Source organism: Silurus aristotelis (assembly GCF_946808225.1).
Source record: "Silurus aristotelis genome assembly, chromosome: 18".
Lineage (NCBI taxonomy): Eukaryota > Metazoa > Chordata > Actinopteri > Siluriformes > Siluridae > Silurus > Silurus aristotelis.
In genome coordinates, this window is record NC_139591.1 from 16,839,734 (window position 1) to 16,864,790 (window position 25,057).

At 36.9% G+C, this 25,057-nt stretch overlaps 1 long non-coding RNA gene across 1 annotated transcript in view; it reads right to left on the reverse strand.

Moving 5' to 3' along the window:
* LOC310741010 overlaps positions 1-24,101 on the reverse strand; it is a 47,327-nt gene extending 23,226 nt beyond the window's left edge. Inside the window, exon 1 of the long non-coding RNA XR_014537815.1 lies at positions 23,443-24,101. This is a non-coding gene — a long non-coding RNA (uncharacterized lncRNA). The remainder of the gene's footprint in view (positions 1-23,442) is intronic.
* Positions 24,102-25,057: the final 956 nt, after the last annotated feature.

A 25,057-nucleotide genomic window follows, 5' to 3' on the forward strand; every position in this document is an offset into this window, starting at 1 on the left:
ATAGAATGACTATGATAAAAGATTTCTATTCGATGGTTGTTTGGTCTTCAAGGATGTGGTTTGATGAGGCTATAGAATCTGATCTATAAATGTTTTAGAAGAACAACTTTTAATGTATCAGTACAGTTTCAGAAAATCAGCCAATGTACATTAAGGAGGTTCATTGCGGCCCAAAACCTAATAAACGCACTTCATGTTTTTTGGAATATCAGAACGTTTGAGACACTTTGTGAATGCCAGCCAGTGTTTTCTGTCAGAAGACAAATTCCGATTCAATAATAAAATTGAAAGTGGAATTCAACGATAAAGGACAAAAAATAAGTGTTAAATTAAAAAATCTTCAGGCCATCCTGTACGCACATTTATTGCGTTTATAATTATTCATAAATTATGCATTATGTGAGCCACTTCCAGTGTTCCATTGTACAAAATTATTCTTTTGACCACTGCAAAAAAGACAAACAATAACCATAAGTGAACCCCTTTTCTCCTTAAGGTATATTTCACTCTGCATAACAGTTCATCTACATCTTTGTGCTGTTGTCCTCCCCCAGCTTTTATGTCTAAAAAAAATATAAAAGGACAATTTCATATCCAGAAAAGCAGTCAGCTTAGGGTCAAAGTTCAACAGAGACCAGCGAAAGGGGGGAGAAAAAAAAAAAGAAAAAAGAAAAGAAAAAAGGTTTTCCCACAGGACAGGATAAACCATTAGAAACCAGACAGGGGGGAATATCAGACAGACATTCCTGTAATGCGAAACAGCCATAATGCAGTGCCACCATCGGGAAGAACCAAGCGCGTGATGCACAGGGGGTGGCAGAGGCAGAGAAAAATACAGTAAATCGATACTCATTGCATTTACTTAACTGTGGTTATTTATTGACATAATCCAACAATGTCAGCAAATATGATGGATTGTCATCTCATAAAATATTTAATTTGCCTTATTACTTATATGCACACAAAACAACAGGCATTTCTACATTTTACTGCAGTTAAGTGCACAGATCCAGCATGTCTGAGCTGGATCACTCCTGGTGAAAATGAAATGTCAAACATTATTTTTACATGCCTTGTTAATCTTCAGTGAAAGCCTCCATGACCGGATATAAGCTCTTGAGGAACATTATATCCGCATCTTATTCTAGAGGGCTCATGAGGGAGGAAGTGTTATTTTGGTCTCCGAACCTCCGAGCTTCATCACCGCTAATTTAATATTGCCTCAAGCAAGGTAAGAGCAATGCACAGGTTAAAAAAAGTAGAGTTTTTGCATTGCGACACTTATTCCTTATTCTGACTTTTCCGGCTGCCTCGAACACGATCTGCTTCAGTGGCTCTAACAAAATGGAAGAAAAAAAGGAAGAGTTGCTGAAGGAGTTGCTACAATGTGTACAAATTTCTTTTGTAGCTGAAATCAAAATGAAGAAACTCAAACATGCAGGTCTTGAAAAGTAATTTAGTAAAAACAAAACAAACTAGCAAACAAAAAAAATTCACCCTAATTTTCTAGGTTAAACCTCTGTGGGGAGAGAAGACAGAGAGGTGGAGGGCAAGGTACGTCTTAGAAAAAGAGCTCTTCAGTTCCCAGTGGAAAGAGGCCAAGCCTTCTACCTTTTCTTAAATGCTTGCAGAGGTTTGCCAGGCAACGAGCCAAGAAAATGACTTTGTTTGACCCGACTGCCAATCAATTTGGGGAGCGCGGGCCCAGACTAAACATGCACTTTTTGAGCAAGCCCCATTGGCTGCAGCTGCCTCCTGTGGGTGGGGACGAGCACAGAAACTGGGCTGTTGACAAGGGAAAAGGGAAGGACAGAGTTGGTACACGACGCAGATTGAAAACACGTGGCCAATCGCAGCGCAGGTGATTAGTTGGCCAAATTACCCCATTAAATGCATCGTTAAAACAACAGTCGACGTCAGAAGTTAATCAGATGCCAGAGGAAGAAGCTGCTGCCACTTCATAGCATTCCTGTCATTTCCATACAAAGAAACCTTCACCTCACTGTGTGTTGCTAGGCAGACTAAGTTTCCTAGTCATAAGTGCAGAATTAGAAAAAAATTAATACTTTTTAACAGCTGTACTGTATGTTTAACCTTAAAATTCCCTGTCAGTGGACAACCGGGATTAGTCAAGGCTACATTAGTGGTGAGAGATCAGTCCATTAAAAGGGAAGTCCCTGATAACAATGTCACAGCATGAGTAGTGCTAATTTAATTAATGCAGACTTTGAGAAAGGAAAGCATCTCTTTGAGGGGCTCAGCCAACCTCAAGGTCTCTCTTAAGCCCTGTTCAATAGAACAAGACATGACTTTGAGTCTTTCTCTCTGTTTTTTTTTTTTTTTTTTTTTTTAGCAGGGTCAGGAATATAAAACACATTCAATTAAAACTGGAGGCTTAATCAGTTTTTGAATAAGATGCATTGATTAGCTGGACCAAATACTGCTCAGCTCCAGCCGCTTGTTCTCTTAACAGTAGAAAACCAATCGATGCATTATGAATTTCAAGCATCTAAGTTTAGAGAGCATAAATGTAACCTCTTTCATATGACTCCATAAACACTCTTGAAATCAATAAAAATGGCATTCACCCTGGACTGTAAGAGCATTGCCCTAATTGACCTGGGCATTTAAAATTCATTTGATTGATGGTGTGGTTTAATTATTGTTGCCTTATACAGGATGCTATACTGCAAAACATTGCAAAGGGCATATTGTCTCACTAGCACTCATATTAAGAAAAATTTTGACAGATTAAAAATAGAAGAATTTAAGTAATGATCGAATGCAGCAGTGCTGAAAACAAATTCTTGTTTTTAAGCTCTTAAAACTATTTCTATTGATTTAGTTAACTAATTTCACTACAACTCTCCATGCCTGATTTTGATTATGCAAAAAAATTTACACAATATAAAAAAAAAAAGATTCCCTTGTCATCATAAAACTGTATTTTGTTATGCATGTTTAAAGACCATTCTTTAGCAGCTTGTGAGCAAGTAAACAATCATCATGCTCCATAATTATGTTTTCTTAAGTAATCCTCAGCACATCATCTTCAGACAATTGAAAAGAAAATGAAACAAAAACGCAACTTAATTCAAATAGAACCATTCAACAAACAAAATTCATGAACTCGTGAAGATACGGACACCCAAGAAGTTTCTGTATAAAACATCAGTAGGTTTCGTGTGGTAAATCTTAGCCATTGTAAAGTACAGTCCCAGGTGAGGTGATTGAAATATTTCTTTAAATACAAGCCGTATAAAATGATAAGCTTAACGAGCAAGTCATATAAACACATAACCCACTGACTATTTGTTATTTACATCTCGCTTCATGGCCTGTTTTTTTTTTTTTTTTTTTTTCACTGCCCATTAAAGTACCCTAATTTAAATTCCCCATGCCTAAACCGCATCCCTCTAATCCATGACAAACAGAATGGAGTATATAAAAAAAAACCTTTGGCATTTTCCACTGCCTGAGATGTTGTCGACTCAGCACAACGCTCGGAGAACCACGGCAGGAATGATCCACAAAGGTGTAATTATAATTCTTCTGCGCTATGTAGGAAATTTGTGAAACCAAAATCTCTTCGCATTTATAGAACAGGAAAACAATGGCCTTCTCTCAGCCTGAGGAAGACGTAAACAGTCTAGGTAGCTATTATACGCACAAATTAGTGTTTTATAAAGACAAAAAACCCAGGTGAAAGGACACTGTTGATCACTGAGCAACAGTCAGAAAATTTTAGGACAAATGGATGACAAAAAGAACAAACGATTCGCAATAACACTTATTGATCCACTCAAATTACACCCTTAGTGTTGTATATAGTTCTGGTAAATGATGGTGAACGTAGCACTTTGTCATGGATTTTGGATATTTGGATATATGATCGAGTCACGTACAGGTTTTGTTATTCCCCAAGTGTAACCTACTCTGGATTTGCTGCCATTTAAAAATACCATGGAAATATAAGCAGTGAAGCTGTTGCATGGTGTGGAACTGCTAAAAAGGCCAAATGAAAAAAAAAAAGAAGCACTTAATTCCTGTTTTGTTCTCAAAACCACAATGAAAACATTTGCTTTTCAGGATCCGTCATGCTCATTTTAGGGTGAAATCAAAACTATATGCATATGGTAAAATGTTTTTCAGTTCCAACATGTGGTTCTTTCACCCGAACGCTTTATCGTAAGTAAGCAGGAACTGATTGGTTTGAAAATCGTGACTGCATGGCATTACCAGTGGATCCCCCTGCTGTGTTACATGTTCTCAGTCTCTTTTGTTTGGTGTTAACCCATTAAATCCCACATAAGAGGCCATTGAGACAAGTATCATGTACCCTGGGGGGTACTTTGTTTGGAACAAAGACGTTAAATGGGTTACACACCACTGCAACTGATCCTTCCTGGTTGTTTCTTTGGGTTTGTATAATTCTTATAGCATGCTTCTACACAAAACATTAATGGTGAACTATATAATGTCAAGTGACATCATTCAACTTCACCAAAATTCCTACTGGTAGCAAGAGTTAAACCTTGGAACTTTTCAAAAGTTTTCAGTGTATTACCATTGCCAAAGTTTAAAAAATTGTTTACAAGAACATTTGGTTTTTTTTTGCTTGATTGTTTTATTTACTTTAGTCTGTTAGCAAAATGTATACATTTGTCAAATTTCTCAAACCATGCCAGAAATCTCTGCTCTTGCAATTTCAAAGACAAATGATACCATATTTTTAAATCTGAACTAAATGTGAAACTCTGGCATTTGTCTCTACAGGTTTGAAAAACTAAACATTTCCTGCCAAGAGGTACCTTGACATTGAATCGACCTCAGTAATCCAGTAACAGACAGCATTTTTAGCAATGAACACTGTCAAATAGAACTAGACCTAAACAGATGGAAGATACCAGTCATTATGGGAATGGCTCTACAACCTATGTAAGGTAAACACCACACTGGTGTAATTACTACACTTCTGTCCTCGATGATGAATGATGGCTGGCCTTGAGACTTTGAGGCCAATGGCAAATTACCATTTTAAAAATAGCCTATGTCATAAACAGGCCAGCAAAGCCATGACTCGAACAGTATATTTATGTAGGAACGGACACGCCAAGGGTTAATGAGGCCCAGTAACCCAATTAGCACACTGTCTTGATCCTGCTCCAAACCTAACCCCAATCTCCAGCGACTGGAGTCGATTCCCAAAGGTGGTGCAGAGCTCAACCCCTCCTGGCTGCAAAAATACACGAATATCTAAACACACACATTTTGGCTTACTGATCGACTCCAAGTTAATAAGAATAGACCTAGATTGATGTGTTTTACAAAAACATTACAATTACTATATTAGTTGTGCAAACAATTCCAGTGGCTTAAACACGGGTGAAACGTAACTAGCAATATCATAGCCGGCTTCCAAGCACAACTCTGGGAAGCTTTGTGGACATTACTGAAATACATCAAATTCACACAGCAAGTCAAGCACTATATCATTAAACGCCATTGTATGTGCAGGGTAATGTTTGTGTTTGATCTTGCGGCCCAGTTGGAGTGCTCTTGACTCTAACCAGTGGCACTCTTAAACAGACATCAGCCTCTGCTTTTCAGATAGTTTATGAAACATGAGGGACTCTGACAGAACACACAAAGACAAGTTTCCTCTCGTGGTTCCGCTAACAAAGTCCTCTCTGTCCTCACCTTAAATCCCTTTTGGCACAAATTCCTGATCCTTTGCCAGGATCGTCTTTTCACATAAGAGAAAAAAGAGTAGAGCCAAAGGCATGTCGTTTCAGTCTATGAGCTCCTGTTTTACAGACTCTTCACTGAAAGACACCAAAGTCAGACGACACACGGTGAATTCAACAGATGCCTTTTTCAGCCCCATTACCCAGGACCACAACAAACACCTAATGACACTGGCACTGGTGATAGAGGTATGGTTATCACTTACACTTAGCTGGATTTACTCATGTTTTTAAATATTTAAAATGTTTTGGTAATTAAATATTAATGGACACTTTCCTTATAATCGTTTATCTGTTTAGCATGACAACCCGAGCGTGAATATATCATAAGCTCAAAGCAGGACAGAAATGTCATTATAATGAAATATAATGTACGTCATTAATTATTTTAATGATGAAAAAAAAAAAAAAGATTCACAAGGCATATTTAGCCATTTTAAAATGTTATTTAAATTATGTGAATTTAATTTACAGTAAAATAATTTACTTTATTACTATATTTTTGGTTTTAACGTCCTTTTCCTGTGCTTTGAGAAAAATATCATTTGGTAAACAAATAATCTAATTAATCTCAATTGCCTCTTATTACCATTAAAAAGGAAATCTTCTGTTATCTCTCTTTTTTCTTCTTCTTTTTTTTAAGTAAATATTGATAAAAAATGGTCTTGGATTGTTTTATTTTCTGCAGAATTCATAAAGAAAAAAGGAGGTTTTATTGTTTTTTTTTATTCTTAACTTTTACAACACAACACAATTCTTTGTAGTGCTGGTGATTAATTATTATAATAATTATATGTGTAGGTGATACAGAAAAAAAGCCAGGAATATATAACAATAAAAAAAGCACAATCTAGAATTTTTAAATATACAACATTTAAAATGCAGCTGGATGTTGGATTTAGGTTAATTAGCATGTTTTTAAATCTAAAGTATTTTGCAATGAATATATATATATATATATATATATATATATATATATATATATATATATATATATATATATATATATATATATATATATGTGAAACTATGTGGGGAAAGGGGCTTGTCAGAATTCTCAAGGACATAGCAAACAGTTTTTTTGGATAACAAGATCAATATAATCAAGACAAATCCAAAAATGATTTAAACCATTGTTTTCCTGTCCTCCAGTTTTTAAGCTCCACATTCAAAAACCCACCATTTCAGCCCCATGAGCTAAATGCGAGTAATGTCCTGAGATCTGCCCTGTGTTGCGGCTCTTTTCCTCTTTGTGCACTGCACGGAGGCTCATTTTAGCTCCATATTAATCCTGCCGCTGTTTGGCGAGCAGGTGAACTCAGCCGAAGACTTTCCCACGATACGAGCGCAAATCCGCTGCCCTGAGCCCATCCTAGAAGACGGCCATCTGTCCGCTCTGCTTTCACTCTGGGAGGGCAAGCGTCAGCTGCATGACCAAATTCAACGTTCCAACACTTCCCCCACAGTCACAACCCCCGGACCCTAAACGCACGCCGTCCACCAGCCACGAGAAGCCAGACGTTAAATCCTTCCTTAATTATCATTTTCTTTTAAGAAAGACTTAAAACAAGAAACCTTAAAAAGTGTCGCAGCAACAAACAAGTGGATAAAAAGTGTGGCAAACTAACCAGCTATCATCATAGAATAAAAAAAGTATACCACATTATAAAACAAACAACAGTACAATCAATATTCTATCAATTATAATGGTCTTTACAAAAAACAAAAAAATAGGCAAGCAATCTCTGCCATCCAAAACACGGAACCCCAAAACCATACAAAAAAAAAAGCCCTCTCAGAGACAGGCAAATATCCCTCCACGAATAAGATCTTCTTCCAAAATAAGAAACCGGTATCACTGAGATCATGTGACGCATTCTACCTCTGTACCTCCTCCCTCTTTTTACCCCCTCCAAAACTGCCATGTGCTATCATTTTTGTTTTTGCTCTTAAAAAGCTGCCATGCTGTTTTTGCCGAGTCTGTCCTGGACCGTCCTCGTCCGCTTAAAATGCGTGACATTGCCTCGGCGGGAGCATGAGAACCAGAGGCTCCTCAATAGCGAGGTCTCTATGCCCCGGCCCGTAACCATGGAAGCAGATGCCTCCTCTTACCTCCCGGTGACTACGGGGCTGCACCCCGATTAAAAAAGCGGGTCCCGCCTTGATTTCTCTTCATCCCCTAGCGAACTTGTCTGCTCTTCAATGGGGCAGTCATTGAGCAGGTCATTGGTCTAGACTTCGTTTGCACGGTCCAGGGAGCAGCCTTGATGTAACCCTTGCTCTCCGGCTGCAGGCGTGAGACTGCGGACTGCGGGACGTCAGAGACGCCGATTTGAAAAGGAGCCCTGTCTGATTTCGCCATTGTGCCTTTTCATTCATCGATCGAATGAATATCGAACCTTCTGTCGGTGCATGTGTGAAACAGATAGCTTAGCAAGCATTTTTTCCTCCCTCCTCCTTTTCCTACTCCGGTAAGGACCGGCCAAGTGGCCTGCTCCTGTTCCTATTCCCCTTTAATTAATTGCATATATTTTATATTAATATATCTGTTTAAGATTTTCCTGTGACACTTAATCAAATGTTTCATTTTAAAACATGTATTGACTGTAGCTAGTCATTTTTAAAAACATTTTTTGGAACTTCAACCATCCAGATTTTAATAAAGTCTAATGTTGAAGTCAAAATGACCACATTAGTGAATACTTTGACAGTTTTTTGCCATTATAAAAATTTTTAATTTTAAATTATAAATCAGAATGATTTTATAGAATGATACCTGATATTGTTCAGATTGTTTTTTTTTCTAACATCCATTTTTTTTATTTCTATTTTTAGGGAGAAAAGAAATCAACCAAATTCTAATTCATTTAAAAAAATTTAAATCAACATATATAAGCATAACAATTTAATATATATATATATATATATATATATATATATATATATATATATATATATATATATATATATATATATATAGCTTATATATATATTATAAATTATATATACACACACACACACACACACACACACACACACACACTTACAGAAACTAAGTTTAATATATTAAAACTATTTAAAAATTGTAGATTAATCTTTACAGTTAAAGCTGATTATCTAAAATCCAGAGTTTTAGCATTATTACAATTGTTTTTATTTATTTTTCAACATTATTAAAATATTCAGGATAGTTTTCCTAATTATTACCATTCAGGAAAAGCTGTTTAAAAAATGTACACTCCCCTAAATGAATTAAGAGAAGGGAAATCCTGATGACAACATCTGCACTACATATAAAGCGTGTTTTGAAGGAGGCGTCTCGGACAGGGTACCGCGGAGTTCGGGAACAAGGGAGCGCAGGAGGAGGATAAAAACCCCCGGCTGAAAGTGAGCAAATTCAAAGGCAAGGGAAGGAAAAGGAGCAGTGAAGTGAGAAGACAATGTTATTGTTCCCAGGAAGCAGAAAATGAGCGGAGCAATGGTCTTTAAGCTGCTCGACTTTGAAGCATAACGTAGTGAAAACCGTGCTCGTAAAAAGATGGCGAGGATTTCAGACCTCATCGGCAGTATGGCAATGTCCAAGAACAATTTAATAATTATAATCGTTTTAATTTGATTTGTATTTTTTATAGCTGCAAGATACATTAAAGCTTAAAATGACTTTGTAAAAGCTATTAATTAATGCTATAAAAAAAGGTTTTACAATAATTTGAAAGACTATAATAATAGAAGAAAACCTTCATGAATTAATTTAAAACCAATTAAAGATAAAAACTAAGCAAAAATATATTACTTTAATATGTACAATAAATTTCTTTAAAAACAATTAAATGATAGATAGATAGATAGATAGATAGATAGATAGATAGATAGATAGATAGATAGATAGATAGATAGATAGATAGATAGATAGATAGATAGATAGATTTTAATTTAGATAGATAAATTTTTTTTAATATATTTTTGCATAGTTCCATTTAAAATTTTATATATACATATATATATATATATATATATATATATATATATATATATATATATATATATATATATATATATATATATACACACATTATGGTTCTTAATACTATGCTTTTTTTTTTTCACAATTCAACCAACACATCCAGTATTACTACAATATTAATCCAGTGATGCACCGAATTTTTACAAACGACATTACTTTGCAGGGAAAATACTAAGAAATGTTCAAATATTGAATTGGATATAAAAAGATGGACGCACTTTCTCTTTGTGCTCACAAAATAAGAATGCACATTTTTTGAGCCGATAAAGACCAGCAGACATTTCAAGCCGGGCTAGGAGACAGAAGCAGAAAAAAGCAGTCAGAGAGCATGAAAGCTAAGTCTAAGCATGTCTAAGCCGTTCCAGTGTGCCCCGCATCACTGCCGCACTTTAGAAACATGCCGGTAGTCAGCCATCGCTAAACGCATTAACTCAAGTTTCCACACATCCATCACATTAGCTCCATTAAAAGAAAGGTCTGAATGACCACGGAATAAATCAAAACTAGACTGCACTCTAAATACATTTAAGACCAACCCGCTACATAGCAGTACACTTGTTATTACATCCACATAGAAGTCTTAAATATGTACATTGCGGGTTTTTCACCAAAACTAAACAAGCCACAATTAATAAATAATCAGGCTGGATAGTCCTAATATTACAAGTAGATTATTCATTACATTATGTTAATTAGAGGAAGCCTGAATAACCGCAAGCAATCCCCAAAACCATAATGTTAGTATTTCCTTAGTCATTTCTTTTTTTTTTCCCCAATAACCAAGTATGAAAAACGTCAAAGCATCCCTTGTGCATTACTGAAGCTGACAGATGCAAACCAGCTATAAAATGTAGAGTAAAATAAAACAACCTGCAAATGAATAAATGAGATTTTAAAGACTTAAGCCATAAATCAAATTTGCATCAGTTTTCACATGGAAAATCTTGCTGTAATGCACACAACCTAATTTGTCTTCACCAAGATCCATCACATAACAATAAGAAAAGCGATTCCGCGGTATGCGAGACAGCTCTGAATTTCTTTTTAATTATGATGTTTTATGAAGTTATATTTAGCCCTGACCTTGGCCTGTATTGTGATCTTGAAGGAAAATAAGCATGTGTGATAACTGCATGTGATGATCCAGAAGAAGACCAGAAAATGATCAACAACTATATAGTTATAATTATTCTACGGTTGTGAATTTTAAACAGAATAAACTAGTTTATGAGGCAAAAAATGAGAGAAAACAAGTTTCTATGTGTTGTTATAAAGCCAAATCATTGCAAGAAGGTGACTCAGGTCAAAAATATTAATTCAAGCTAACAACCAGAGGTAGATATATGAGGGATACGAAGCTAATAAATAAAAATAAGCTAAATTAATTTGAAATTGCAAAGCAGGTACCCTGATATATTAAACACCATAATATTATGATTTTATCACACTATTCCAGTGAACGAATTATCCACAGCCTCCTGGCACACAGCCACAGGCTCGAGCAGACAGACAAACATTATGAAATGCTCAAGGATAAACAGACCTGCTTGAGCACCTAAGGATGCCATTACTAATAATAGGAAGGGGAAAAAACCTATGAATGCGAGTCCTCCCCAAGGGTTTATAATGTCTTGAGGCACTACTCAAGGTGTCATATTCAGTCGGGCAAACACTGCCCTCCCCTCCAGCAATGGATTGTGGATCCATAATGACGGTGTCACTTGGAATGGCCCTCCCACTTTTCCCCTTCACGTCCCACATCCCACACACATTCATGTGCACGGAGCACCCACGGAGACGCACGCATTACAACGAGTCACACCGTTACACGAGCGCCAATGTCAACATTACCTCACTAACTTAGTGCATAGGCGACTAATGGGCTATTGTCGTTCGTAAAAGGCTCCAATGGTAACAAAATAAACAGCTGGAATTTTCCTTGTTTAGAAAGGAATTGTGTTACGGGTTAAGAGAGCAGGCAGGACCCAACAGTGCCATTTTCATATGTAAATCCACACCGACGTTTCAGTCCATTCAGGCTAAATGACGCTGGGCAAGACGTAAACCAAACTAATTACATGTCCCTAACAAATGTGCCATTCACATCTGATGACCAAATGCACTCCATTACACACCAGGGATACGGAGGCCACAGTGATCCTCTTCAAGTATTCATGTAATTTTACAATAAAGTAGGTTTATAAAGGAACTTCCATTATTTCATTCTAACATACCAGTGAACATAAAAAGACTTTACATGGTTTTAAGTCCTTAAAATATCAAAGATCCTCGATATTGTCCTCAATTTTTACTCAATTATGCTAATGCACATGATTTACCTAATAAAGGCTAAAGAAGTGTATGAATCTGGTATGTCTATTTTCAGAGCCATCAAAATGTTTTATAAAAAGAAGGATGCATCAATTTTATGAATTATTATTATTTTATTTTTTTTATTACAGCCAAAGTAATTAATTCTAATGTATTATTCCATATAAACTGCCTTTTTCTTTTAATAATTTAAATCAATTTGTAGTAAATTAACAGTTAATCAAGCCTAAATTAACATCCTATTATGGTCTTGTTACTAAACATATACATTTTTAGTTTTTTGTGCCAAAATGTGTATTTATTGTTCTTATGTATTCAAACCTCTTTTAAATGTTTTTATATTAATATTGTGCTTTATTTTTATTTATACAAATTTAACACATGAGGTTAATTTAATGGAAACTAAACAAGGAGTTTGAGAATGGAAGGCATTTTTCAAATGTAAATGAATGAATTATCAGCTTCGTTTAGAAAGAAGGTTATGTCATTATGTCATTTGTCTATTTAACATTTTATTTCATTAACCTTTTTTTTCCCTTTTTTGTTCCTAGTCATGTGTGTTTAAAATAAACTATATAAAAGGCTTTGCATTCTTAATGGTCATAATGGTCCTTAATCTTGACAATTCTATTTATTTCTTAATAACTGAATATTCGTGAATGGGTTAATCAGAGTGAAAGAAGCATCAGAATGTAAGAATGGGTGTCACAAAAGTGCTTCAGGTTTAATGAAGCGGTAAAAGGAGCTTTTGACAACAACTAATTCAAAAGTGTTTTTTTTAAATATGATCTTTTTTCACTAAAATGTATGTTGGTTTTATTAGACACGTCTTATATATTACCTACATTGTTAGATGTTAATTGAAATGAATGGAAAATTAGACATTTAGCTGCCATTTGGTCTGTTAGTGAACCTCTTTTTGCCAAATTTTCTTACTAAAATCCTTAGATAAAAGACAATTTACACAAATAAATTTCCATACAATCTTTTACTAAACGTAAAATTGTATGTGTATATGCAGTAATATTTATTTATATGCAAATTTTATAAACAGATTATTTGGTTGTTATTGATTATTTTTTATTTTTTTAAAGCTTATTTTCATTTTCTGACTTTGTGTGTGTGTGTGTGTGTGTGTGTGTGTGTGTGTGTGTGTGTGTGTGTGTGTGTGTGTGTGTGTGTACTGGAAGCAAAAAGAAAAAATACTTTGACCACACAAAGGCTCCACTGTTTATAAAGGAACAAAACATTCCCGAAGACACCCAGGTTCATAAACGAGTGAGTAAACGAGTGTCCCATCTGCTTTTCCATTGCAATGTTTCTCTTTTAAATGAGGCTAATGGAGAAACAACAGTGTCCTCATTCGAAAATGACTGTAAGGCAAAACCCATTTACCTCATTCTGCCTAATAGACCACAATATTACTGTCACTCATCACATGGTGCATAAAAAAAAAAAGCATAAATAAAGATAAATAAACTCACAGCAGAATATTGATATCTGGTATATTGTTTTCATTAAAATGTAAAATTATACAAAAGCACCACAGATTTTATTCAACAATTGATAAAACTGGTTATTTAAAGTAGCCTAAAATTTTTCTTTTTTTCGCCCTTAATAGCAAATTCAAATCCATATCTCCTTAAAAGTGATGATATTAATCAACAAAGTAAAGCCCATAAAAAAAAAATCAGGTGCTAAACATAAGCAGCTATGTATTAGTTTATTAAAAATAAATTTAAACTCTGTCATTTCAACTGTGATTAACACAATCATAAAGTATAATGCAATGTGGCAGAGCATTGATAATACAGCCTCTATATCCAGCAGGACAAATCTTATTTGGTGCAAGTCGTGCGTTTGGGCCGGCAGGAGCCCAGCACCCTGAGGCGAGATTATGAAGAAGGCATGCATGACAGCCAAAAAAAAAAAAGAAAAGAAAAAGAAAAAAAAGCTTAGGACGATTTTTTTTTTATCCCAGCGGCTGAACCACTCATAAACTGACAGATTTTATTTTTTAAAGCGTGTGGATATGAATGGAATCAGTATTAAAATCACACACTTACAATGCGGAGATAATTTGTTTCAGGAAGCGGAAAATCAACAGAAAAAAGAGATGCAGAAATGGAGAGAATGGGTGAAAATAATGATCACAATGTATTGTGTTACATTAAGCCTACTTAATTACTGCTTTTTTCATGATAACAACTAATAGGGAAAATCAAAGGCATGGACATATTCTGATTAAAACAGTAAAAAAAAAACTGAATTTAACACACTGAGGAATTTCTACATGGCCATTAAAATAAGAGAAGCTAAAAACTCAAATCAAATCAAAAAATAGAAGAAAAAAGGAAGGTTATAAAAATGAGTAAAATGAAGTGATGGTCAGTCTTTGGGTCTGCTTTGTTGTTGTTGAGAGAGACAAAGTGTGTATTTGTGTGTGTGTGTGTGTGTGTGTGTGTGTGTGTGTGTGTGTGTGTGAGAGAGAGAGAGAGAGAGAGAGAGAGAGAGAGAGAGAGAGAGAGAGAGAGACAGTAGCCATGGAATGTGCTTGCTTTTCATTAGTCCTCAGCACTCAGGCCCGGGTGGTCAGGGGTCAAGCCAAGCAGGCCGCTATTCATGGCCAGATCAAGTTTATGTGAGAATCTGCTCCTCCTTTGCCCCCCATTAACATATCAATGCTTAATAAAATCGCTGCATGAACGTGTGAGATCCCGTCACCCAGGAAGTCATGCTGAGAGACTTTGGCTTGGGAAAAAAAAATCCCCCTTCGCTTTGTGTTCAGAATTAAACCCCCCCAAAACCCTCCCCAGCCCAAACCCACCCACCCAAATCAGCCCTCCCTTTCTCTAACACCACAACTGCTTCTGCCATATGCACAATCAAAATGGTATACACACACACATATAACCTCTACTTCACACACCCCCTCCTGAGCACTCTAAGCTCTTGCACATGCACACCCGCAGGTCAATCCCAATGTCAGCAGAGCAGCTTGTCATACACATATGCATGTGTGTGCAGAAAAACGAGCACGAGCTGGATAACACATAGTTTTTTAGGGTGTGGACAGACAATGACACATGGGGAATGCCTCGCCGAATACCTCGCCACATGCAACCCCACTTCCTCTAGCAGTCTCAGTTTTTTATTTATTTATTTTGTATAATTCTATTCAAGAGTAGTGACCGATAACGTGAGCGAACCACCAAACTGTCACCACCTCTTTCTATTCAACACCATTATACTGCAGTCCAGAGAGACCATTCCTGCCTCAGAGGCAGGAGAAACATTTCTCCTTCCGTTAAAACACGCTTGCAGATGTGAAGCTGTCACTTGCAGGAAGGAAGAAGGGGGTGCAGTGCGATTATTTCATTTATTATTATGAAACACACAGGAGAAAGATAAGGAGATTGATAAGGGAGTGGACTGAAAGGGACACACGCTTTTGTCTCGCAGACGGAAAACAGACACAAAGATGGCATAGATGTTCATGGGCCAACCAAGCTTACCAGAATACAAAACATAGAAGCTAAAGGACAAGTGTGTGTGTGTGTGTGTGTGTGTGTGTGTATGTGTGTGTGTGTGTTCACGCTTCATCCATTGCAATTTCTTTTTTTTTTATCTGAATATCAATATTAATACTTAAATATCACTGTAGCCCAAGTGTACCTTTATATCACACTAAGGACCTCAGTTAAAAAATTAAAAAATGAACGCTTGATTGAGTGTTATGCATTCCTATTCATGTGATTTAAAATGCCAGTAACAGCATGATAATTATTATAATCTAAATATAATAAAGATAGAATTCTGATTGACACTTTGACGGTAGTGTATAAAACCTGGTACTCAAAAATCCTACATGTTTTCATAATTTATGGTTTGGTGTAAAAGTTTACTTTGTCTCAAGGGCAAAATTACACAGACACAAAAGTAGCAAGTTTCACAGATGCTCCTTAATATATATATATATATATATATATATATATATATATATATATATATATATATATATATATATATATATAGTTTTTATACTTATCTATATCACTTAACTTTTATAACGCCTGCTGTTTCGTTTGCTTTTCATTAATATCCACTGAGCTCAGGAGACAAATTATACTATTTATACATGGTTAATTTTACCTTCGGTTGAGCACGGTTTGATTTCACAGGATATGACAAGGTTTCGCATTTGACCTTGGAATAAATAGCATGGGGGTGCACAAACTATTCTACCTGAATTTACAGCATATCAATTTGCAAAAAACATTCAGATTGTCCTAACTGTTCTATTCCATCGCTGCACTGAAAGACTGTATATTCTGCAGATCATCGTGAGCCCAGTGCAGGCTATAACATGACACATTAAAAATGGGTTTGATTTGGCGTCCTGTTAAGAGGTGTGGTTTTGGCGTGCTGTCGTTGCGATATCCAATCGAATCGGTGCAGATCCGAATGATGCAGTGACGTTTTCATCACAACACACCATGAGGTCTTGGGTGCAGATTGTATATATCAACTCTTAGCGGTAGAAATGAGCAGCTGGCTGTCAGAATGCACAGCAAAATTATTTTCCTATCACAGTTCGAAATGCCCAATTAATTTTAAAACATACAACTGCTCAAAAAAAAAAAAAAAAAAAAAAAAAAAAAAAAGCCAAAATCTACATTATATAAACAGTATATCAGCTGCTTGTAACATTTCATTCTAAAAAAGATTTTTGTAGTAGATATGAACGCTCTTTTTTACACTAATTAGCATCTGAGTTATGATTTGAAAAACCACAATCTAAAAAAATTGGTAAAAATTAACTTACTTTTGGAGCTGGAAATGTTTACATATAATGAATTGGTTTTATTTGGTTAGGATTGATTTTTATTATATTTACACTTCCTTATATTTATAATGAAAGTGCTTTTTTCATGTGAAAGAATTTAACTGTGAAGTGTATTTGTTAAAAAAAGAAATAAATAAAACAAAATTAACGCTAATAATAATAATAATAATAATAATAATAATAATTTTCAAAAGGAATCTGAAGGAGTGTGAAGTGTCTCAGTTTTGGAACAGAAAAGTAATTAAAGTCAGTAATTGTTTAACATGTTGAGAGAGGTGGTTTTCTCCAGCAACCAGGAGAGCCCTATAAAGCCCTGCATCTATATAACCAGGTTTGCACCAGCTCCTGAAACAAACTACATTTTCCCTTCACCTACACACCAGCATTAAATCTGCTTAAGCTGTTACTGCTCTTTCTTTTGTGTTTGTTTTGTTGTTTGTGGATTTATGAGTTATTTGTGTGAATCTGTGTCTGTGTTGTGGAGGACTGACAAAACATCTACAAAACCGGGTTGAAGAAATGCACCTCGGAAATCAGAAAGAGTCGGTCTTAGACAATGATGCATGCACATTTTTGGATTAAAAACATCTGAAAATCCTTGGATTGGATTTGCCTTGGATTTTAGATCTCATACCCCCTTTTCGTGTTGCTCCTCCCTCTTCAGCACAGCACATTAATTTCTTTACATAAAAACAGCAACATGACACAGTGGCTTGCAACCAACCAAAATAGCAGCATGCCTCAATTTTGGTTGGTCAAAACCAGCACGTTTAACTTGTGTTGGAATAAAAATAGAGCCATGACGATTATTTTTCTTTGGCTGGTCATTCGAGTTTTTATCGGATATAGCACTGACCCTGTGTGCCTCCACGGAGCAGCGTCTGCATGGCACATGAACACAGAATAGTGGCATGACATCAGCGCCCTATCATATCAGAAGAAGGCCCACAAACGCTGCCACAGGCCCAGATGACGCTGTCAGAGTGAAACTCTAGCTAACCAATATGCACTGCTTTTCATCGTAGCTGGGGCCAGGGGGCTCAAATAGACCCCGACAGCCATTAAGAGCCGATCTGATTACCGCACAGTCTGGGGACTCAGACCAACAACCTCCCCCCAAGCACGGTGATCCCTAAACAGCGGGGCACTGAGTTCATCACACTCACGTCAGACAGCAGACATTTCCAGCTTGAGATCTTTCAGTTCGACTGTCGGCTCTTCCAGTGCGAGCATATGTGCGCTTCTCTGGCCAAGCGTAAGTGAAACCAATCGCGGACGTTGTAAACAGAGACACAAATCTTAACCGTTCCCACTCCCCACCCCCGAGGAAGGTCCAGGTCTCTGATTTAATTTCCTTTCACAGAGAAGACTTTTGCATCACTCTATTTCTAATTATACAGCAGTATTTTTTTCATAGTGCTTTTGTTATTTGTTTAGCATATGAACCGCATCTGAGTTTATAGTCCACAAACAACACCAGACAAAACTTACCAAATATTTCGAAATGACAAACAGCTTTGTTCTTTGAGACGCATTTCGTAGCTGAACCACCGCAACACCTTGAGATGCAATCTCCTTTTTATTTTGTCCACCAAGAGGAAAACATTCATCTGATTAGCAGGTATGCTGAGAGGTAAGAGGCCTCATCTTCTTCCCCTATCTATTCATTGCCACCATTTAATTTATTTTGCCTGCATAATCCTTTCACTCTCAATAGCAAATTTAATAGGCCCCATGACCACAGCAACAGACCAGTCAATATGAAAACCAGACAACTCATTACTTCACACGCTGCTATCTCCTGCAGCTGGAGACTTCATGTATACAATAGCAGCAGCAGGCTGTATTAAGTTTCCACTTGCCAGATCCCCCTTTATTGCCTCTAAATCTGTCTCACAAGAGCCCTTTAGCTGTGTGCACACAACACACAAACACACAAACACACACAAACTCCCTTAGGAGGAGACTCCCCAGTGTCTGGTCTGGCAGGGTCATATGAGACTCAGCCTTATCTGCTCGCAAATGCATGCGGAAATTTGGCCACATATTCAGATTTTGATTTCCTGCTCACGATTCAACTCGAGAGGTTGACTCGTTTTAATTTAATCAAATTGGTTTTTAATTAATGTTTTTTTAAAACTGTCTCTGTGCCTTAAACAGAAGTGTGTGAGTTTTTAAAGGAGAAAAATGTGAGCATTGAATAAAAAAAGAATTTGTAATGATTAGAGTCATAAAGTAAAAAAAAAAATAGATATATAGACATTTCTTTAATAGACTGCATCGATTAATAAAATATGATCACACAAAACAATATTTTTTTGCCTACTCATGAACAAATGTAATGTATGTAGCGGCTGTTCAGAAAGAAGCGACTGAAACGAAATACTTTACATTAAATATATTAAATCGTATATAATTTTATATAACCGCCTTTATTTTAAAATTAAGCATCATAAATTCATATTTTAAATTAGTTTTTACAGTCCAGTTGCGCTGAAAGTATTACACAAATAAATGTAAAAATAAAAGTAGCAAATAAACTAAAAGAGTTTTGTCTGTCAAATTACTAGTTTGGCTTTCTGCATTTCCTACACTGTGATATTATTCTCCCCAGTTACTGAGACCAAATTAAGATCAGCATGATGACAATGTGATGAGACAAATTTACAGCTCCCCAAAGTCAGTCCAACTTCCAAAGCCTGGATTACTAACAGCACTGACTGGTGACTTTCTCCTTGTGCCGCTCCTCCAATTACGAGCAGACAATAGGACAAGTTAACCCCATGGTGCCTTGCCTTTGTCTCACACTAAATATTTGCTTTTGCCTTTTGTGTCTGGCATACTTTCCTTTCCTCATATACTCTCTCTACCACCAGCCTCTGCCCCCTCCACTCTCCCACCCTCCTGGAAGATGTCCTAATGAAAACCGCTTCCCCGCCCGTCAGCCTGGCCATCAAAGGGACAGCACTGAGATGCCTGGTCATTCTGAGTGGACCGTGGCTCTAAGACAAGGAGACATGTCGCGCCCTTCCAATGAGCCCCTGCTGTGGGCTTAGTAATGAGGAGGAAGTAATACCACTGTGCCAGTCTTCTGCCATCTCTGGCACTGCCGTTACCCAATGACAGAACATGCACTCCTCTGAAACGAACGGCTAAAATAACAATTTTTGGACTAAAAATTAAATCTTGCTTTTTTCAGACGTTATTAATGTTTTCTTTGCTCGATTATTAACCTTCAATTCACACCTGTCCAGCATCTTAGTACTGATAAGAGTGTGCGCTGAACTTGTTTGGGGGGGATGCTATCCTTCTCACAATCCCTTTTCACTCAGCTTTGTGCCATTCAAGTGCACTGAATAAGAAATGGATCACTGTGAACGGCCACAGTCTCCGGCTCAGACATGACATCATCGCTTTTATGGCTCACCCGGTGAGGGACTGTGTGGGGGAGAAAGCTCCTTAGTGCCATTTCACTGATAACAAACCCTGTGTGTGTGTGTGTGTGTGTGTGTGTGAGAGAGAGAGGGAGAGAGAGAGTGGGAGAGAAACAGACAAAATGAGAGAAAATGAAAGAGAGAGGCAAAAATAAATACAGAAAGAGCACGTCAATGTCGGACAATGGACAAGTGGAGGAAATCTGTCATTGAAACAGTGTCATATTGTGCCGGAGACACAGTAATGGGATGATATATATATTTTTTTCAAATTGAAATACATACGAAGGTAATTTTTTCTATATAAGATTTAAAATTGTTCTAATATCACTTCATAGGAAAAAACAAGAAGCATAATAATAATAATAATAATAATAATAATAATAATAATAATTAAAGAAGAAGAATGAAAAAATGTGAACCATTAAAATTAAGGTGTATAATCTATCTGAACATTGATTTTCTTAACTTTAACAATAGCGGCCCGCCAGACTGCTGTGGGTGAGACAGCAGTGTCTGTAGACCCTTGAACACAAACAGCATTTTTGGCTGATGGTGTGACAAAACTTTCAAAAGAACTTTACAGGCTACCATTTACTTAACAATTTCACCTACTGATTCGAATCAGAAGTAAAACTGATTTTCAGATCAAATAAATCTCTAATTACTAAAAAAGTAATAAATGTACATTCGCGTATTTTACGAGAAAAAAAAAACCTTTTAACCTAAACTAAAAGAGGCCACCATGCTACTATGTCCACTTTTCAGCTCTTTAAACGTTCTCACACATAAAACACTTAATCGTTTCAAGCCGAGAAACAATCCTGCTTTTAAAACTGTCAATATAATTTCCTTGTGAGTAAAAGTAATACCTGGAGAAATACGTTCTGTGGGGTGTAGGGTGGGGCTGGTGGGGGCAGGGGTGTGGGGTCTGTTCCTCGATGTGCCACCAGACACCTGGAAACTAACAGATCATAAAACACTGTGGCTAATTGTGGTTTTCCTCTTTTTCCCTGCAAATGGCAACACGACATTTACGGCCTGAGAGACAGTTAGAAACACTGTGCACCTTGCGTTATGCCTGCTAGGATGGAGGGGGGGGGGGGGTGTTGTATTTTGTCCATACAACAAAAACATAGCCCCTTTCCTCCAAAGATCTCAAAACATCTTAACTAGAGCAGTCCTCATTAGGGTCGGCGTGGAGAACACGGCACATTTCAAAGGAAGGAAGCTGTGTGAAAAGCTCGTGAAAATGCGTGTGTGTGTGTGTGCCTATGTGTGCTTACAGTAAACAGTGAGAGAGGGAAGGGCTTAGTAGCCATGTTTCAGAAAAGTCTGGCCAACTTATGCCCGGAGACACTTTAGTAGGGAACAGCAGAGACCTCGGCCAAAAATAAACCTTCGCCACAATGACTTCATACGCCCTCGATAAGAAGCTGTGCAATTCTGCTACTTCAGAAGATAGTGCCCTACATACCTAAAATAGGAAGATAGATTCACTGGAGTGTACAAAGTGAGAGCTAGAGAGAGAGAGAGATCGGCGTATCCCAGTTTAACTGCAAAAGGTACATTCTGGAAAACATTTGCATGTCAGAAAAGCTTAATAAAACATTTTTTTTTGTTGTTTTATATCCAATAACAACCCCCCAACCCCCACCCGCATGTTCTGGAAAGGCACATAAAAATTATAAGCAGCTTGAAAAAGATAAATCGCAATCCTTTGTAAAAAAAAAAAAAAAAACTAATAAAAAAACCTACCAAAAAAACTAACAACCAAACAAATAAATGATTAGTTCTTTAATTTGAAAATCATGTCCAAAATAAAGTAAATCAGAATTTGCAAGGAATGGGACAAATAAAACATCTTATTTGAAATAAATCTATTGACAATTCAAATTTTAAACTCCATCAAAAATTATAATGCCAAAGTAAAAAGTTAGGAAAACTGATACTGTAAGGTATATATTTGAGAAAAAAAATAAATAAATGAGCTGCAAAAGTAGTACAGTAAATTTAATTATTAATTACTAAGATTTCAACTTCTCGAAGTAAAACCTCATTTATTATTTGTTAAACCGATTTTTTATTTTTTTTCTTACAAAACAGGTAAATAATTATTAGCTAATAAATATATATATATTTTTTTAATGTGATGAAGATCTTACAGGCCAGTTTACTGCCCCTACTTACCTTACTTGAAAGAAAATTAAAAATAAAAAAGCATCCGTAGGCGGTATATTAGGCCTTAATATTTTGCCTGTCGAATTTCTAATACTCAAAGATGGCACATTATAGAAATTCCTACTTTTTTGTGCTGAAACAACTTCAGAATTATCCAGAGCACAAATGCAAGTGAACTGAATTTAGAGCAACACTGCGAACCTTACCGTAAGTACCGCCAAGTCGAACCACATTTCCTATTACAAAGAAAACCTGTGTCCAAGTCTCTGCAGGAGCAAGGAAACCACTTAGTTGTGCAACTGCTCAGGCAGTGCAATGTTTCTGAAAAAAGTCCCCCTTATCCATTGCCAAGTTCAAATCATGTGCATATTTGAGTTCAGTTGTGAAATGCAGGAAAGAATGTATGTGAAAGGTATTACAGCAGGAAAAGTACAAAAAGCACGCAATGGAGGCCTCGGGCAGATTTATGATCAGTCGCTATCTGATTGGATTCTCCATTTCACTATGTAAAAACACACACATCCTTTTAGGGCCGTGAGCCGCGGAGCACAGGAGGCATTCGAACAGCACAAAGCCCTTGCTGCACCAAAACCCTGCCAGAAATGATAAGGTAGACTGAGGAAGAAGAAAAAAACACTCATGTACAACTCGACACTCGTTCTCTGCAAGTACACTGCAAGCAAGTGTAAACAAAAGCACACACACTTTTGCAAGACACTCCTGGGCATCGGTGTGAGGATTTTTTTTTCCAGCTTGAAACAGAACAGCCCTTTGTGTGCGTGAGAGCGAGTGTGTGTAAGTGTGTGTGTTTGTGTGTGTGCGCGGTGCATCCAGGCAACTTTAGCCGAGCGAGGGACAGAGCGGGAGAGTGGTACTTACTGTAGTGGATAAAAGTAGCCAGTCACGGAGAAGGAAAAATAATCCTCTTTCTCGTCCTCATCCGTTCTGTATTTCAGAGTGTATATTTTTTTTAAAAAGAATGAAAGAACGACATTTTCTCTACTGGACAGAGCTGCTGAAGCGAGGCCCCTTGTTCACTCGCTCCCTTGCTGTCAGGGTTGGGAAACCGGCTTCTGTGTGCCGTGCAGCTGTGTGCTTCTCCAGCACCCTCCTCCTCTTCCTCCTCCTCCTCCCTCGCTCCCTCCTTCCTTACTCGGGTCCCAATACAATGCACTTCTGTACAACGGTGCTGTGAATATAGCTGAAACGTCGGTTGTTTCCTACTGAAAATTTACAGAAATGACTCCAAAATATAATTTATTTTTCCAAATAAATAGAAAAAAAAAGGTCAAAAAACGCTGGCCAGTGCCCAGGTTGGTGAGCAAAGCCCTTGTGACGAGAAGAGCAGGTTTAAGTTTGTGGCGCTTTGCTTTTCCCTCCTGCTCATTTTGTGGAATCGCTGCTATTTCGATGGTGGGAGGGGACAAGGCCGAAACCTCCCTGGTTGAGGAAACTACGCATAATCCCTACCGGCAGAAACTTCCTCCCCGGCGCTGATAATAAGCGCTGCATGGCCCGTTGGAGTGAACAGGAATGCAAGGGCTGCTCTCAAAGAGGCCCAGTTAGACAAGGCTCAAAGTCACTTCACCATGACCTCGAGGTCACACACAGCAAGTGTGTGTTTGGAAAGAGAGAGGGGGAATAAGTTACAGTGGGGGAAGGGGTCGTGTTTAGCCAGGCAAAATCTCTTGACAAGACATGCTTTTTGAATCTACTTTAACAAAAAACACGGGAGAAAAAAAAATCCTTTAAAGGACCCCCCACCCTTTTTTTTTTTTTTCCCCTTTGAATTGAAATCCTATTTAAGTAGTAATATGCACAATGTGATGATATGACCATGTAACAATTGAACACAATAAAGTGTAATAAAGAAATAATTTGGTGTTGATTATGAATGACAGTGTAAAAGAACAATTCCAATGAAATGCACAGCAGGATCCTTTATGAGAACATTTGCTGTAAAAAAAAAAAAAAAAAAGAAAAAGACAAAAAAAAAAGAGAAATCTAAAGCAGAGTGAATTTCTGCTACACTGTTCGGAGTCCCTGCTCTGCCACTACAGTGTTACATGACATTTAAAATCATTCTCTTGTAAATGTGAAGTTTAAAATAAAAAAAGCACAAAAAAACCAAACAAAGCATGACACGCATAAAACCGAGGTATCGGACTGTACATTTATCACAGCAACTTATTTTAAATACTATCACAGCCCTAAATCTATCAGAATGATGAATTTACTCAGGACGAGTGAAATACAAAGTTCAGCTCCCGGAGATTTTCTAGATTCTTACTCAAATTTAGCACAGGGAAGTAAAAACCTGATCAAAATCAAATGTGATATGAATGCTCCAACACAGTAACCATCTCTCTGATTTTAAGTTACATAACATCCCGGATAACGTGGAAATTTCGCAAAACCCTCACAAACTATTAAGAATTGAATGCCCCATGTGTTGATTTGAAAGAAATCGTTAAACAGAAAAAGTCCTTGGAAG